Source organism: Triticum aestivum, chromosome 4D (assembly GCF_018294505.1).
Source record: "Triticum aestivum cultivar Chinese Spring chromosome 4D, IWGSC CS RefSeq v2.1, whole genome shotgun sequence".
Taxonomy (NCBI): Eukaryota; Viridiplantae; Streptophyta; class Magnoliopsida; order Poales; family Poaceae; genus Triticum; species Triticum aestivum.
Genome location: NC_057805.1, coordinates 407,643,998 through 407,662,195, shown reverse-complemented (window position 1 = coordinate 407,662,195; position 18,198 = coordinate 407,643,998).

Genomic DNA, 18,198 nt, shown 5'->3' with positions numbered 1-18,198 from the left:
TCCGATTATGGAAGATATCAGCCTGCCGACAAGGTGCAAGGGAAGCCTGGGTCATGGTGAAGACGCGATATACCAAGGCTGACCCGAACCACATGGCCGAGGTCGGATCTGTGGGGTCTGATGGGAAAGAGATCCCCGTCAGTTTGGTGTATGACCAGGTAGAATTAGCCGCAAAGTATTCCCAACAGGATTGTAGGCTAGATAGCCTGTTGGATGGCATAGAAGAAGAATTTAGTCAGTCTAAGTGACTGTGTATTTCAAGTGACATGTATTGTCTCTAGCCGGATTGTAAATCATTTGTCATGGCGGACCTTTTCGCTTCGACCTCCAGACCCGATAGTCCGGAGTGTATCCGAATACCCGCTTAGTTATGTGAAAACTGGGGTATGCATGGAAACCAGGCGTAGGAGTCATAAGTGCTTGAATAGACAAGTACCCAACTAGCTATGTTATATTACATGGATAGTAAGAAACATCTTCCAGGGAGAATAGTTCCGTTAAGGGTTCCTTTCCCTAGGTACGCATGCATTAATGTGCATGTCCGAACTGCGAAAAGAGACGCAGGATATAAACATCTGGGGGCATGTAGTACAATAAATAAAAATCGTCTTTTGTTCACAGACCGAATATTCCCTTAAGAACGCTAGCTTTCGGCTTCACCCAGTCTGAGGTACACATCCGGCTAACCCGGCAGTAACAATCGCAGATGTGCTCCCCTTATGCCCTAGCCGAATTAACGGGAACGTAGGGCATAAAACACAAGAGCCAGGCAACCCAGCTTGGCCAAAACTTAAGTCATATCGATGCATATAATGGCGAAAAAAGGTACATGTGAAAAGTAATACATGTGTGGGGCCTAGAGCCCGGAGCGTAGCTATATTAAGCTTCTGTATAAGAAGCCCCCAGGTATCCAATGCAAAAATTGGCCGATCCCGTGGCCAAAAAATCTTCTTCGTGTCGAGGTGGCTGGGAGCACACCAACGGGACCTCAGGAAGGTATGACCACAACCCCACCTACACAAGTACAACCATCGTTTGTGCTGATTGCTGAGATCGAGAGACACGAGGAAGGAGGGCCAACCGTTCCGGCAGATAATGCCATCAGCCCCATGGAAGAGGATACGGATCATGACATGGAGGACGCCAATGACCCTCTCCAGTATTTCAATACCGGCTATGAAAACAAAGTAACAATGAGTCAACCATATGAATATGAGATGCATGTACCAGAGCCGGAACGTCCTTGGGAGTGCAAGAAGTCTTTGTTCATGCAATCCTCGCAGGACACGCCTCCAGATGCCGGTTCCACCCAAGCTCTAATTAGCTAGAGTCCTCCAATGCTGAGCACGACAACACTAGGGGTGGTGCTCAGGGAGGGTCTTACAGACCCACCAGCACCTGAGCCCACTAAGAAGAAGCAGAGGAAGAGACCGACGGCGAGAAAATCCAATAAAGCTGGCAATGTTGGTTCTAGCAGCCAGCCGCCTTCGACCAAGGTTGACAGTGTACCGATGAAACATGCGCCATTAATCCATGTCGTGGGAGAGCCAATGGTACTGGTGAATGCACTAGCTGCCATAGCAGGGGATCTCTGGAGACTCCATGACCATGTTCTTTCGACAGAGAGAAGCCTCCTCTCCTCGGATGACTCGGGATAACCTCTTTATACGGTTCATGTGCCAAACAGTTGCAAGATGTACGTCCACACATGCCCCGCAGACCTCTTCTTCTAGAGGTTTCATTGCATCTTCCAGATGTTTCAAATGAGGACACTCGATTTTACGTTCGTCCGCCTGTATGCGCTGTACATGAACTACATCCTCAGGAGAGAGAAAGTCACTGGTCTTGCGGTCGCGGACCCATACTACATGCATGAGGGCTTCTTGTCAATCAACGACACCAACCCTCAATATGCGAGTAAGTACATCAAAGACTTCTTGGTCAGCAATAAGGACAAAGAAACGATTCTCCTACCTTATCATCCCAGGTAAGTCATCCGTGGATAGCACTATAACACATACGTGCATTTCAATAGTTACTTTGCACACATGGAGGCTAACTTGATCGTGTATTTTGCGCAGTGGGGGTGTCGTGCCATTCTCATCGTTCTTTACGCGCGTTACTCCCGCGCTCTATATTTGGACCCGTCGAAGAACATACAGAAGAAAGATTACACACACATAAAGTATGTTCTGGACAGAGCTATGCTGGGCTTCAGCATGCGGGGTGGCTACATCCAATGCAAAAAAACAAATAAGGCCGGGCTTTGTTTCGGCCACAAGACTGACTTCTGTTGCATCCAGCAACCGGCAAGAAGTGAGAATGATGGATTCTACGTCATCCATTTAATGATGGACTACAGAAGGGATGTGCAATCACTTTGCATGAAATCTTCGTCTGATACCCATATCCAGAGATGGGCCGAAGCCTTTGGAGCCGTGCTGGATAATCAAGTTCGAAATGATTTCTACCGGATCCAGCAGGAAATTGCGTCCATCATCATGAAAGATGTCCTCGAAGAGAATGGGATGTTCTACGGTGGCCCAATATCGCGAGCTGACGTCTAAGCCTGCATTGCCCTACAGCGTCAGGACATGACGCCTTTCACTAAGCTTGGGTCCACCCTTCCGGATATGGACAGATGGGAAGAGGGCACTGCTTAAAAACAATGTGTCTGTTTAGTTACTTGTTACTTTCTGTACGATGAAACTTCGAATCTCTCAGTATGACGAAACTATTAGATGTATGGTGCCGCACTCTAGTTAATGACTTTCGGTACGATGAAATTTGTTTGCTATGTTTACTATATATGTTGCCTCTATTTCATAACTGTTTCATTCAATTCGCTTCATGATATATATGTATATGTGCATCTCTGACAGGTATATAGATCAACGATGGCGAGGAAGTGGTATGCCGTGTATGTAGGGCATGTTCCGGGTGTGTATGATGAGTGGCCAGAGTGTCAGGCCCAAGTCTCTGGCTTCTCCGGCGGAAGCCAGAAAGGGTTTGATAGTAGAGCGGAAGCCGAAGCTAGTTACTCGAGATTCATAGCACAATAGGGGATTCAGAACCAGCGCCACTACAAAAACTACTACATAATACCGCTTTTGATCATCGTGATCGCTCTTATCTTCTATGCAGTCATATCATAGTCTACATGGATGATGAAACATGAGTATGTGACCATGTAGTTGCACATATTGAGAACTTGTAATGACTTGTAACGCTATTTCGAGACATGTGTTCGACCATGATTGATGATGATGAGATACTTGAGACATGTCGAGACTTCTAATAACTTTGGCTCATCGATGACTTACTTGCTTTTCAATGAATATGCATGTTATTGTATAAACGGTGGATCTGTTTAATTGTGTACAGAGCCAAAACGCAAAAAAATAAATACAAAAGTTGGAAGTGGCGTGGGGGTAAAGATTACCAGTAGCACTCAAGTAGCAGTAGAGCTGGCTAGTTCCACGCGCTGTAGATAATTATCAGTAGCGCTGGGGGGAAGAGCGCTACAGCTAGCTTCAGATACCAGTAGCACTGGGCCAAACAAGCACTACTGCTAAAAAATAGCTGTAGCGCCATAGCAGTAGCGCGCCTGCCCGCGCTACTAATAGCAAAAAAAAACGGTGCTACTGGTAAGGGTTTTCCTAGTAGTGTAAGGTGAAAGAAGTGGTAAGAAATGAAATATTAAAGCTTCTGGAGGCAGGTATAATTTATCCTGTTGCCGATAGTCAGTGGGTAAGTCCTGTCCATTGTGTCCCTAAGAAGGGAGGTATTACTGTTGTTCCTAATGATAAAGATGAATTGATCCCCCAAAGAATTGTTACAGGTTATAAAATGGTAATTGATTTCCGCAAATTAAATAAAGCTACTAAAAAGGATCAGTACCCTTTAACTTTTATTGATGAAATTCTAGAAAGATTATCCAAACATACACATTTGTGCTTTCTAGATGGTTATTCTAGTTTCTCTCAAATACTTGTATCAAAAGAGGATCAGGATAAGACCAGTTTTACTTGCCCTTTCGGTACCTTTGCTTATAGATGTGTGCCTTTTGGTTTATGTAATGCACCTGCTACCTTTCAAAGATGTATGACTGCTATATTCTCTGACTTTTGTGAAAAGATTGTTGAGGTTTTCATGGATGATTTCTCTGTGTATGGAACTTCTTTTGACGATTGCTTAAGCAACCTTGATCGAGTTTTGCAGAGATGTGAAGAAACTAATCTTGTCTTGAATTGGGAGAAGTGCCACTTTATGGTTAATGAAGGTATTGTCTTGGGGCATAAAATTTCTAAAAGAGGTATTGAAGTTGATAAAGCTAAAGTTGATGCCATTGAAAAGATGTCGTGTCCCTAGGACATCAAAGGTATAAGAAGTTTCCTTGGTCACGCCGGTTTTTATAGGAGGTTCATTAAATACTTCTCAAAAATTTATAGGCCTCTGACTAATCTCTTACAAAAAGATGTTCCTTTTGTCTTTGATGATGAATTGTGTAGAAGCATTTGAAATACTTAAGAAAGCCTTGATTTCTGAACCTATTGTTCAGCCACCTGATTGGCATTTACCTTTTGAAATTATGTGTGATGCCAGTGATTATGCTGTAGGTGCTGTTCTAGGACAAAGAGTTGATAAGAAATTAAATGTTATCCAATATGCTAGTAAAACTCTAGACAGTTCCCAGAGAAATTATGCTACTACTGAAAAAGAATTTTTAGCAGTTGTATTTGCTTCTGATAAGTTCGGACCTTATATTGTTGATTCTAAAGTAACTGTTCACACTGATCATGCTACTATTAAATATCGTATGGAAAAGACAGATGCTAAACCTAGACTTATTAGATGGGTTCTCTTGCTACAAGAATTTGATTTGCATATTATTGATAGAAAGGGAGCTGCGAACCCCGTTGCAGACAACTTGTCTAGGTTAGAGAATGTTCTTGATGACTCACTACCTATAGATGATAGCTTTCCTGATGAACAATTAGCTATCATAAATGCTTCTCGTACTACTCCATGGTATGCTAATTATGCTAATTACATTGTTGCTAAATTTATACCACCTAGTTTCACATACCAGCAAAAGAAAAAGTTTTTCTATGATTTAAGACATTACTTCTGGGATGACCCACACCTTTATAAAGAAGGAGTAGATGGTGTTATTAGACGTTGTGTACCTAAACATGAACAGGAACATATCCTACGCAGGTGTCACTCCGAGGCTTATGGAGGACAAAACGCTGGAGACAGAACTGCACATAAGGTATTGCAATCCAGTTTTATTGGCCTACTCTCTTCAAAGATGCCCATAAGTTTGTCTTGCCTTGCGATGAATGTCAAAGAATTGGTAACATTAGTAGACGACAAGAAATGCCTATGAACTATTCACTTGTTATTGAACCATTTGATGTTTGGGGTTTTGATTATATGGGACCGTTTCCTTCCTCTAATGGGTATACACATATTTTAGTTGCTGTTGATTACGTTACTAAGTGGGTAGAAGCTATTCCAACTAGTAGTGCTGATCATAACACTTCTATTAAGATGCTTAAAGAAGTTATTTTTCCGAGGTTTGGAGTCCCTAGACACTTAATGACTGATGGTGGTTCATATTTTATTCATGGTGCTTTTTGTAAAATGCTTGCTAAGTATGATGTTAATCATAGAATTGCATCCCCATATCATTCACAGTCTAGTGGTCAAGTAGAATTGAGTAATAGAGAAATTAAATTAATTTTGCAAAAGACTGTTAATAGATCTAGAAAGAATTGGTCCAAGAAACTTGATGATGCATTATGGGCCTATAGAACTGCATATAAAAATCCTATGGGTATGTCTCCGTATAAAATGGTTTATGGAAAAACATGTCTCTTACCTCTCGAACTAGAACATAAGGCATATTGGGCCATTAAAGAGCTCAATTATGATTTCAAACTTGCCGGTGAGAAGAGACTATTTGACATTAGCTCACTCGATGAGTGGAGAACCCAGGCCTATGAGAATGCCAATCTGTTTAAAGAAAAAGTTAAAAGATGGCATGACAAAAGGATACAAAAGTGTGAGTTTAATGTAGGTGATTATGTTTTGTTATACAACTCTCGTTTAAGATTTTTTGCAGGAAAACTTCTCTCTAAATGGGAACGTCCTTACGTTATCGAGGAGGTCTATCGTTCTGGTGCCATAAAAATCAACAACTTCGAAGGCACAAATCCAAAGGTGGTGAACGGTCAAAGAATCAAACATTATATCTCAGGTAATCCCATAAATGTTGAAACTAATGTTATTGAAACCGTAACCCCAGAGGAATACATAAGGGACACTTTCCAGAACTTTTCAGACTCTGAAAAGGAATAGGTATGTGGTATGGTAAGTAAACCGACTCCAAAACAGTTCTAATAGCAATTTTGCTCCGTTTTGGAATATTTAAGAAAATAGGAAAATAATAAGTAGTCCGGGAAGGACACGAGGCATCCACAAGGGTGGAGGGCGCGCCCCCTGCATCGTGGGCACCTCGTGTGCCCTCCGGACTCCATTTTATTGCACGATACTTCTTTTGGTTGGTAAAAATTCATTATATAATCTCCCGAAGGTTTTGACCACCGTACCATGCAAATATCTTCTTCTTTTGTTTCGAGCTGTTTTTCTGACAGATCTAGATCACCATGACGTCTTCAAGCGCCCCCAAGGACAAGTTTTTCAAGAAGGTTGTCAACCCCTACCTCGCGGAGGTGCTGCATCACCCTCAAACCATTGCGATGCGTGAGGGGGTGCTGCACATCAGCAATGTTGAGGGACCAAGGAGGACCGGAAGCGTGGAGACAAGACTAGAAGCAATGGAGCAACAAGTTTTCAAGTGTCAGGGGATGGTGGAACGCGGACTCAACGCCAACCACATGATGATCGCGGAGTTCACCAACAACCACAAGCTGGATGCCAAGAACATTGGGGATACCATCTTCAAGCTTCATGAGAAAATCGAGCACCTCCAAGCCTAGATCTATGACCTACAAAACCAAAACTGTGAGTATGAACATAGATTCAAGAGGATGAGTTTGGCTGCAGATTTGAGGATCCCGGAGACTCGATCATCCTTCTACGATGGTGAGCCTATGCCTTGAAAGATGGACGACAAGCCTACATCATCAACAACTCCATCTTCACCACCTCCAAAGAAAGAGACATAAATACATGGGTATGGGCACTCCCCTTGGCAACTACCAAGCTTGGGGGAGGTGCCCCGGTATCGTATCACCGTCACACTCCTATCTTTACCGTTTTTCTTAGTTCGATCCTTTTGGTTATATCTTGATCTAGTAGAATAAAGTTTAGTATGATCTAGCTTTGAGTTTTGTGTTAATTCTTATCTATATAATCAAGTCCGTGAGCTATATATAATAAATATTAGTCTTGAGTCGAGGGCTTGGTTATCTTGCTATGATCTTGAGGGAATAAAAGAAAAAAGAAAGAATAAAAAGAAATAAAGAGATCATATTGATCCTATGGAGAGTAATGACTTCACATATAAAGAGTATGATGAATAAAAGTTGTTGAGAGTTGACAAACATAGTTTTGGTCATCGTTGCAATTAATAGGAAGTAATAAAGAAAGAGAGGTTTTCACATATAAGTATACTATCTTGGACATCTTTTATGATTGTGAGCACTCATTAAAATATGACATGCTAAAAAGTTGATGTTGGACAAGGAAGACAACGTAATGTGTTATGTTTTCTTATATCCGAAATAAACTATATTGTCATGGATCATCCAACATGTTGAGCTTGTCCTTCCCCCTCATGCTAGCCAAATTCTTTGCAACAAGTAGAGATACTACTTGTGTTCCAAATATCCTTAAACCCAGTTTTGCCATGAGAGTCCACCAGCTATACCTACTAATAAAGCAAGGTGCGTTTCGCCAATTTTTTCATCCGTTCACCGCCGAAAATATTTATTTCATACCCGAGGTGGTACTAAATTTTTGTGGTCCAGCTACTACAAAAGAAAAGAAAAGAGTTTTGTCCAGATTTCATACGTGGGCCGCACGCGCTAAGGCCCAGAAAAGCCCCACATTTATATCCTACGCACGCTGCTGGGGAACCTTATTTGTCACACAGAGCCACATATAGTTGGAGCTTCCCATCTGTCGCCCAATGTTGGGCCGGCCCATTTCCATTTTTTCTGTGTTTTTTTCTATTTTTCAATTTTCCCTTTCAAGATATATTTTCCTTTTTCATAAATTTATTTTTTTAATTTTCCTAAATTTTGTTTCTTGTAATAATTTTCGTTCAATCTTAGAATTTCAAAATTTCTTCCAATTTTCATAATTATTTACTTTAAATATATACTTCCGTTCAATTCGAAACATGTTCGCATTTTACAAAAATCCAATTTTTTTCGAGACTTACAAAATAAATTTCATTTTAAAAATAATAGTAATTCGAAAAATATTTTTTTGAAATATTTACATATGCAAAATAATGTTCGTGATAAAAAACAGATTTTTCAAAATGGTTTTGAAAGTTCAAAACAATTTTCCATTAAAAAAATGTTTCACAAATTCGAAAAATGTCCGTTTCTCCGCCTTAAAAATGGTCTTGTTTTCAAAAAATGTTTGTGAATTTTAAAAAATCTTCCTATTTCAAGTTTTTTTGCCTTTTCCAGAGATTAACGCCTTTTCCAAAAAATGCTGATATTTTTTTAAAAAAATCAGGAGGTCACCACAACGTCGATAAGGAGGTGGACCTGAAGGGAAAAAAGGCACGAGTTGGGTAGTGGCCATCACTCGGACCAACCCCACTACTATAAACATCTCGCGGACCAAACATGACCCACGAGAACACCACAACTGTCCGCTCTGTCGTTCCACTATTGTGGAGAACGTTTTGATGGACACATCTATTATCTCTCCCGATGCTTCTCGCAAAAAAATCTCTCCCGTTCCAACGCACAGGCATATGTGCTAGTATCTATCTATGGATTGAGTAAGATCGTTCAAGTAAGTTGTCATTGTTGCAAGCAATAAAAATTGCTCTCTAAATATGTATAATCTATTAGTGTGGAGAAAATAAGCTTTATACGAGCTTGTGATATGGAAGAAATAAAAGCGACGGATTGCATAATAATGGTCCCTATCACATGTGGCAATATAAAGTGACGTTCTTTTGCATTAAGATTTTGTGCATCCAACCATAAAAGCACATGACAACCTCTGCTTCCCTCTGCGAAGGGCCTATCTTTTACTTTTATCTTATACCTTATACAAGAGTCATGGTGATCTTCAACTTTCCCTTTTACACTTTATCCTTTGGCAAGCACTATGTGTTGGAAAGATCCTGATATATATATATATATCCAATTGGATGTGGGTTTTCATAAAGCATTATTGTTGACGTTACCCTTGAGGTAAAAGGTTGGGAGGCAAAACTATAAGCCCCTATCTTTCTCTGTGTCTGATTAAAACTTCATACCTATAAATATTGCATGAGTGTTAGCAATTGTGAAAGACTAAATGATAGTTGAGTATGTGGACTTGCTGAAAAGCACTTATATTGACTCTTTCCGATGTTATGATAAATTGCAATTGCTTCAATAACTGAGATTATAGTTTGTTAGTTTTCGATGAAGTTTCTGATTCATACTTTACATTATGAAAAGATTGTTACTTTAGCATAAGAGATCATATGACAATATATATCTGCTGCTATTCTAAGAATGATCATGATGCCCTCATGTCGGTATTTTATTTTATCGACACCTCTATCTCTAAACATGTGGACATATTTTTTGATATCGGCTTCCGCTTGAGGACAAGCGAGGTCTAAGCTTGGGGGAGTTGATATGTCCATTTTGCATCATGCTTTTATATCGATATTTATTGCATTATGGGATGTTACTACACATTATTTCACAATACTTATGCCTTTTCTCTCTTGTTTTACTAGGTTTACATGAAGAGGGAGAATGCCGGCACCTGGAATTCTGGGCTGGAAAAGGAGCAAATATTAGATACCTATTATGCACAACTCCAAAAGTCCTGAAACTCCATGAAAGTCAGTTTTGGAATATATTAAAAATATTGGGCGAAGAAAGCACCAGAGGGGGGCCACCCACTGTCCATGAGGGTGGAGGGCGCGCCCTACCCCCCTTGGCGCGCCCCTGCCTCGTGGGCCACCTGGAAGTCCCTCGATGCCCATCTTCTGGTATAAGGTGTATTTTGCCCTGGAAAAAATCAGAAGGAAGCTTTCGGGACGAAGCGCCGCCATCTCGAGGCGGAACCTGGGCAGAACCAATCTAGGGTTCCGGCGGAGCTTTTCTGCCAGGGAAACATCCCTCCGGGAGGGGGAAATCGTCATCACCATCGATCCTCTCATTAGGAGGGGGTCAATCTCCATCAACATCTTCACCAGCACCATCTCCTCTCAAACCCTAGTTCATCTCTTGTATCCGATCTTTGTCTCAAAACCTCAGATTGGTACCTGTGGGTTGCTCGTAGTGTTGATTACTCCTTGTAGTTGATGATAGTTAGTTTATTCGGTGGAAGATCATATGTTTGGATCCTTTATGCACATTAATACCCCTCTGATTATGAACATGAATATGATTTGTGATTAGTTACGTTTGTTCTTGAGGACATGGGAGAAGTCTTGTTATAAGTAGTCATGTGAATTTGGTATTCGTTTGATATTTTGATGAGATGTATGTTGTCTTTCCTCTAGTGGTGTTATGTGAACGTCGACTACATGACACTTCACCATTATTTGGGCCTAGGGGAAGGCATTGGGAAGTAATAAGTAGATGATGGGTTGCTAGAGTGACAGAAGATTAAACCCTAGTTTATGCGTTGCTTCGTAAGGGGCTGATTTGGATCCACATGTTTCATGCTATGGTTAGGTTGGCCTTAATTCTTCTTTCGTAGTTGCGGATGCTTGCGAGAGGGGTTAATCATAAGTGGGATGCTTGTCCAAGGAAGGGTAGTACCCAAGCATCGGTCCACCCACATATCAAATTATCAAAGTAACGAACGCGAATCATATCAGCATGATTAAAACTAGCTTGACGATAATTCCCATGTGTCCTCGGGAGCGCTTTCCTTTATATAAGAGTTTGTGCAGGCTTGTCCTTTGCTACAAAAAGGATTGGGCCACCTTGCTGCACCTTGTTTACTTTTGTTACTTGTTATCCGTTACGAATTACCTTATCACAAAACTATCTGTTACCGATAATTTCAGTGCTTGCAGAGAATACCTTACCGAAAACCGCTTGTCATTTCCTTCTACTCCTCGTTGGGTTTGACACTCTTACTTATCGAAAGGACTACGATAGATCCCCTATACTTGTGGGTCATTAGTGGAGGAGACCTTGAAGGGCTCCTCCCTCAAAGAAGAGCACCATGCCTTGATAGGCGTGGCGCTGCAGGGCTTCCGGTCCACGGGGGTCGGACTGCACGAGGTCTTCAAGGGCCTCGTCATGAGCTTCGAGGTACTCCTTTTGTCCTTGTACAAGATTAGTTGCTGTTTTAAAGGTTTCTTTACAAATCCATGTATCTATCCGCTGACATCTCATTATTGCCTTCTAAATGATCTGGTCAATGAGTAGCCCCTGAGTCCAAGGCTGGTTTTAAGAAACCGTTGTTGGGGTCTTATAGAGTTAGGAACTTAATAAGTAGCCCCCAGGACGCTGCCCAAAGTTATGAGGCGATTGCCCGAAGCTTTAATGAATTGATATTGGGGCTTATGTAAAAAATTCTTGTTTGCAGTTTTCTATCTCGGCTCTGAGCTTCATCTCTGAGGAGATTGCGGAGGTAAACCGGAAGCTCGAGATGTCTAAGAAGGACCTCAACGTGATGAATGAACGGTCCGAGCAGTCTCAAGGTAAGCTGCCAAAACTTGAACATTACTTCGGATATGAAAAGGCTTGCTAGTTTTGTTGTTGTGAATTGGGTTCTAATGCTAAACAGTTTGAATGACAGCATCATTGGACAAGCTTGAGGGGCTCAAGGCTGAGCTCAAGAAGGCTCGGCAGGAGGTGGAGCAGCAGAAGGCTGCATTCGTGAAAGTAGAGAAGGCCCGAGCTGCCGACAAGGTGGATGGGGAGAAGGACCGGGCACGGGTCCTGGAGATTGAGGAGACCCTGGAGGGCGTGTTCCAAGCATGCGACAAACTTCAGACGGAGGAGAAGCAAGCAAAAGAAGAGCTCAACAAGCTCCAGCTTGCGCACTCCGAGCTGTAGACCGCGGCCCTGCTGACCGTGAGGTGCTCCATCAAGTGGAGCAAATCGCCTCGAGTAAGCCGAATTTATTGTAGTGTGTGTTTGGCAGCAAAGGGTGCGTCGAGCTTACCCAGCTGTGGAATTCCGCAGAGGTCTTCGTGGATCTCCCGAAGAGTGTCATGGATGCCGTCGAGTACTTCGACCAATTGGAGAGTCACGAGGCGGAGAAGGCATTCTCGCGGTAGTTCCTGGAGTCACCGTCATCGCAGCTGCTGAATCATGGAATGAAACAGCTGGCGGAGCTACTCCGCACGGCGAGCCGGTGCTCCATGACCTCTGCATCAAGCTGTGGCCCGCCGAAGCCTTGCCCCAGCTTCTTCGGCCTGTTGGCTGATACGTCTCCAATGTATATATAATTTATGAAGTATTCATGCCATGTTTACAACAATTTTATATGGTTTTGGTATGATTTGAATGGAACTAACCCGGACTGCCGCTGTTTTCAGCAGAACTACCTGGTGTTGTTTTTTGTGCAAAAATAAAAGTTCTCGGGATTGGATGAAACTTTTTGATGATTTTTTTGGAAGAAAATAGAAATAATTGAGCAAAGAACCACCAGAGGGGGACCCCCTACTGCCCATAAGACACCAGGGCACGCCAGACCCCCTGGCGTGCCCTGGTGGGTGGTGGGTCCCCTGAGGCCCATCTTCAAGTGAAACCGGCGCCAAAAAATCCTATAAAATGCCCAGAAATAATGCTAGATCAGAAATTCCGCCGCCGCAAGCCTCTGTAGCCACCAGCACCCTGCCGGAGGGGGAAATCATCACCGGTGGTCATCTTCATCATCCCGGTGGCCACCATGATGAGGAGGGAGTCGGGGCTGAGGGTTTGTGTCGGGTGGTAGGTGCGACATATGCCAACGGGTGGCTTATCATTGTGGGAGCCTGTAAGACATCGCCGGTGCCTGGGAACGGGATAAGGCGAAGACATGCACGCCGGCAAATCTTACCCAGGTTCGGGGCTCTTACCCAGGTTCGGGGCTCACTAGATCAACACAAGTAGCTACAAGTGCTCCTTGAGCTGTTTGGCTAGGGGAAGAAGAAGGGCAAGGCTAGCCCTCCTTTTCTCTCTATGTGGTGTGTAAAACTCAATGAGATCAACCCTTTGCATGGATGTCCCGGGGGATTTATATAGGCCTACCCCCAGGGGTACAATGGTAATCCGGCCGGGTGAGGTCCCAGCCGTCAGTGTCTGTGCTCGCTGGCTTCTCCGCCGGCCGTTGGGGCGCGCCGACTGGTGGGTCCCGCCGGCTGTCGGCCTCTTGGCCGACAGGCCGGCCCTACCGCCTGGGGGCTTTGTCGGCGGCTGGTTACTGTTGCCTCGCCCCTGATGACGAGGGCTTTGTCGAGGTAAGCATGGCTACAGTGCCGCCGCCTAGCGGGCTCTCACTGTAGCCTCACCTCGTCTTGTCTCCTTAATGATGCACATGTTTCGAGGGAGGGAAGTAGCCGGCTATTGGGAGCCGACTACGCCTCAGGCCGACTAGGGGAGGCCGGGCCGCCTTTGAGCGTCTCTCTAGCTGAAGGGGCCCGCCGCCCATGGGCCGTACTGGCGCTTGTCGTGGCTGACGTCGGTCAACATGGCTATAGTGCCGCGCCGGACGCGGGCTGGCTGACCCGTACGGCGCCCTGTGGCCATGCATGTTTCGGGATTCGGGGGTGGTAGGCTGTACTGCGGCCACGCCCCGTCCTATCACCGTTATGTGGGTGCAGCCCCGGTGGGTGCAGTCTTGGCCGGCTTCTGGGCGTTGGCCTTCTTCATGGCCGGCTTCTGGGAGTCGGTCCTCTTGGGGCCGGCTTCCTGGAGTCGGCCATCTCGTAGCTTTCTTCGGGAAGGTTTTTGAGGCCGGGTCGCCTTCTGGTAGTCGGCCTTGGGGATAGCCGGCCAGAGGAAGGCGACCCCATGCTCTGGATGTTTGAAGGATCGATTGGCCTGATAATTTTTCGAAGAGCCAGGGGGAGTCGGTTAGGCTACCCATGGCCATTTACTCCGACAGTAGTCCCCGAAGCTGGTTGGGCTTCGAGGCTGAGAGGAGGTCAAGAAGCTCGGTCAGCTTCTTATCTTGACGAGCCAGCAGCTGGGAGCCAGCTTCGGTTGGGTGCGCCGTCTTGGCGAAACTTCTGAAGTCTGAAGGCGGGAGTCGGTTGGTGCGCATGCCGGGTTGCGGGCCGGCCGCTCGCCGCCCGCGTACCACGTGGCACCCTCCGGCTGAAAAAAGCCTGCCAACCCACGCGCGCGACAGGACGTCACCGTAGGCCGGGGGCCCACCACTCCTACGCCTAGGCCCAGGCACGGATTCTCTGTGGCCCAAAGCGGGCTGCACGCCTTCCGGCGGCAGTTTCTGCACGTCGTTAGGGCGCAATAATCGCGGGACGTGGGGGAGTGGGCGCAGTTAATCCCACGTTCCCCCCACGCCTCGCCTCCTCGGCTTCGCCGCACGAGGCTATAAGTAGGGGGAGGAGGGGAAGCGGCAGACGCTCGCACGCTCATCCTCTCTCCGCCATCTTCTTCCTCCTCCTTTCCATCGCAGCAGCATCTTGCCGCCGCGCCATCCCACCAATCTTCGTACCACCCCGCAGCTTCGCCGCCGCGGGGCCGTGCTTTCTCCGCCGCCACACCCTTTCTCGCCAGGTGCTCACCATCATGCAGTATGGCGGAGACTGGGACGGCTCCAACGTCCATATGGACCACATCGACTTCCTCCGCAAGACGCGGCGGTTGCCCAGCAAGGACCAGGTGCGGGTCCGTCTCGCGCTGGAGAAGGAGATCACGCCGGCGCTGGAGGAAGGCGAGCGGGTAATCTTTCGCTCGCACTTCCTGCGCGGCCTCGGTATGCCCGCGAGCGCCTTCTTCCGCTCCTTCCTCGAGTTTTATCAGCTCCAGCCGCACCACCTCACTCCAAACACGGTGGTGCTGTTGTCCGCCTTCATCACTCTGTGCGAGGGCTTTCTTGGCGTTCTTCCCACCCTCGAGCTCTGGGGGGAATTCTTCCAAAGCAAGCTCGGCACCCGCATGCAGGGCGTGCCGGCTCAGAGCGGCGCCTTCATCGTGATGCGGAGGCCGGCAGCCGACAATCCCTTCCCTGTCATCACGCTGATCCAGTTGGTGAAGCGCTGGCAGAAATCGTACTTCTACGTGAAGAACATCGCCCCGCAAGGTGACTACGTCAACTTGCTGGCTTACGTAGCCGGCCCGCCGGCTGGGAGGCGGCCCCAGTGGTCCTATCGGGCCATGACGCTGTTGCCGGCTGGAGCCGCCGCCATCGCCCGACTCCGGGTAATGATTCAGTCGGAGGGCCTGACTGGGTCTGACCTGCTGGCCGCCTTCGTCAAGCGCCGGGTGCTCCCGCTTCAAAGCCGCCCTCAACTGATCAGTCAGATGAGCGGCCAACTCGATCCGAGTCGGATGTGCACCAAGGAGATGCCTCATGATGAGGTGGCTCATATGGTGAATTATCTCGTGAACTGCAAGCTCTCCGCAGTGTGGCAGTTTAGCAAGGAGCCGTACTCCCGTGCTCATCCCGCGCCTACGGTATGCTTTCTTTATCTTTTCTTCTTTTAGTTTTGTCATGAAGTTTTTCTTGGCCGACTCTGACCAGTCGGCACGTCTTGGCAGAGCCCTCTCCTTCGACCTGCGGCCGGGACAGCGGGGGCGGATCGCCGGATTCTCCCCGACCGGGCGGAGCATGACTTGGAGGACCCCTACTTGGGGGCGGCCACCATGGACGACAACACCGAGGCGGGAGGCGGCGCAGCAGGGGGCGACGCAGGCGGCTCCGGGCTTGGAGCCAGCTTCGACGACTGGCCGGATGACGATGAGGCGGAAATCGTCCCACGTCGCCAGCCGGCGTCCGACCATGGCAAGGGTTCCTCCGCCGCGCCGCCTGCTCGGGGCGGCGCGCAGAAGCGCCGGGCCGCGTCGGGCTTGTTCGGCAGTCGGCCGAAAAAGCCCAAGGGCGGGGCGGCGACGACCAGACGGGATGAGGCGGCCGTGAAGGCGGCCCGCTTCTGCAAGGTGGTGAAGCAGCCGCAAACGGTTTTGGCGTAAGTGTAGATTCTCTTGCGTTCTTCTTCTTCTTCTTTTCTTGTCGATTTCTGAATCCTTGTCTTGTCTCAAAAATCAGGGCTCCGCTTTCTCTTGAGCGGGTTGCTGCCGCCTCCGTGGTTGGATCGCCGGGAGGATCCGGGAGCACCCGCCGTGTGGACCCCCGCGCCGAGCTTCAAGCGGCGACGGAGCAAAATGCGCGGGAGGAGCGGGAGGCGGAAGAGCTGAGGGCGGCCGCCGCCAAGGCGGCGCAGGAAGAGGCAGAGGAGTCGGCGAAGGCACGTGCCGATGCGGCGGCCAAGGCCCAGGCGGAGGCTGCAGCCGCAGCGACAGCGGAGGGGGCCTTGCTTGTCACCGAGATCCCGGAGCCCCCGCCGGAGGAAGCCGGCGGCGACCTGCCGGGGTTGGAGAGGGAGGACGACATCATCTTCCAGGAGAGGGAGGCGGCACCGCCCTCACCGACCGGGGCGGCCCAAGGCAGCCGGCCTAACGCGCCGCCTGCGCAATCGGCTGGAGGCGAGCCGGCTGTGAGGACGGACCTGGTGGTCCCGTCGCCATCGCGCCAGCGCGCAGGGAAGGCAACTTCGGCTCCGGACCCGCAGAAGGCCGCGGGCTCCAGCTCGTCGGCCCAGGACGTGGAGACGGCTAGCGCCAGCTCGGGGTGGACGCCGGGTGGTGGGACGGCCGTGGTGAATGTGGCGGCGCTGAGGCAGTATAATGACGAGTTCCTCGCGACACGGGCGGCCATTCGGGTGAGTCTTCCCGTTTTTTGCTTCTTGATCTTGGTTTCTTCCGTGGGGGCGCGTCAGCGGACCCACTAGGTGTAGTCCCCGAGTTCCGAGTCGGCTGCTGAGCAGGCGGCTTGGAACTTCTTGGTAGGCTTTGTTTGCTATCTTGTTCTGATTCGCTTCTCTGTCCGACATGCAGGACTACCACAACCTCCGTGCGGCTGCCTTGAACTCCCAGGCTCGGGAGCTGACCCAGAAGACTGCTGATCTAACTGAGAGCTGGGGTAAGTGCTTCATCTTTTATCTCACGTGAGGGTGCGTCGGCCACCCACTGGGTGTAGTCCCCGAGATTCGAGCCGACTGCTGAGCAGTCGGGTCGGATGTTTCTTGACGACTTCTTTCTTATTGCTCTTTCCTTCTCTGCCATATCTGCAGCGGCCAACGCCAAACTGAGGGAGCAGCGGGGTGGGACCCAGGCCGCCCTTCGTGCTAAGGAAGCCGAGTTCGATGCCTTGGCTCAGGAGCGTGACCGCCTGGTCAAGAAGCTGGCCGACCAGGAGGAGAGCCATAAGCTGGCCCTGAAGGCGGTGCAGGATAGCGATGCCGCCCTCCAAGCCGAATATGAGACCGGGGCGGCGAGCTGGGCCGAGGCGAGGCAGTCGTTGATCAACGGCTACGGCCAGATCGAAGACTTAGTTGACGGTAGGCCGCCCTCTTCTTCGTTCCTTGCTTGCCGCTTGCCGTTTGGTTCACTCTCTAACCACTACTGGAATCAGCTAATTTGCCATCTGCCAGCTCTTTGTCGTCTGTTAGCTGACGGCAAAGAAGCACTTTGCCATCAGCTACCCAAAAGCAGACGGCAAAGAAATGGCGGATGGCAAAGAAGCTCCTTGCCGTCCGCGAGCTCTTTGCCGTCTGCCAGCGGATGGCAAAGAATCTTTGCCGTCCGCTGGCAGACGGCAAAGAGACAGGTGGCCCCCACCCCCCGCCCGTTTGGAAAAACTTAACGGCCCACCTCTTTGCCGTCTGCCAGCGGACGACAAAGAGGCAAAAGGGCGGACGGCAAAGAGAGGCGGACGGCAAAGAAGACACTACCTAACGGCCCGTACCCCCCGCCCGTTACTCTGTTCTTTGCTCGCCGACGCGCC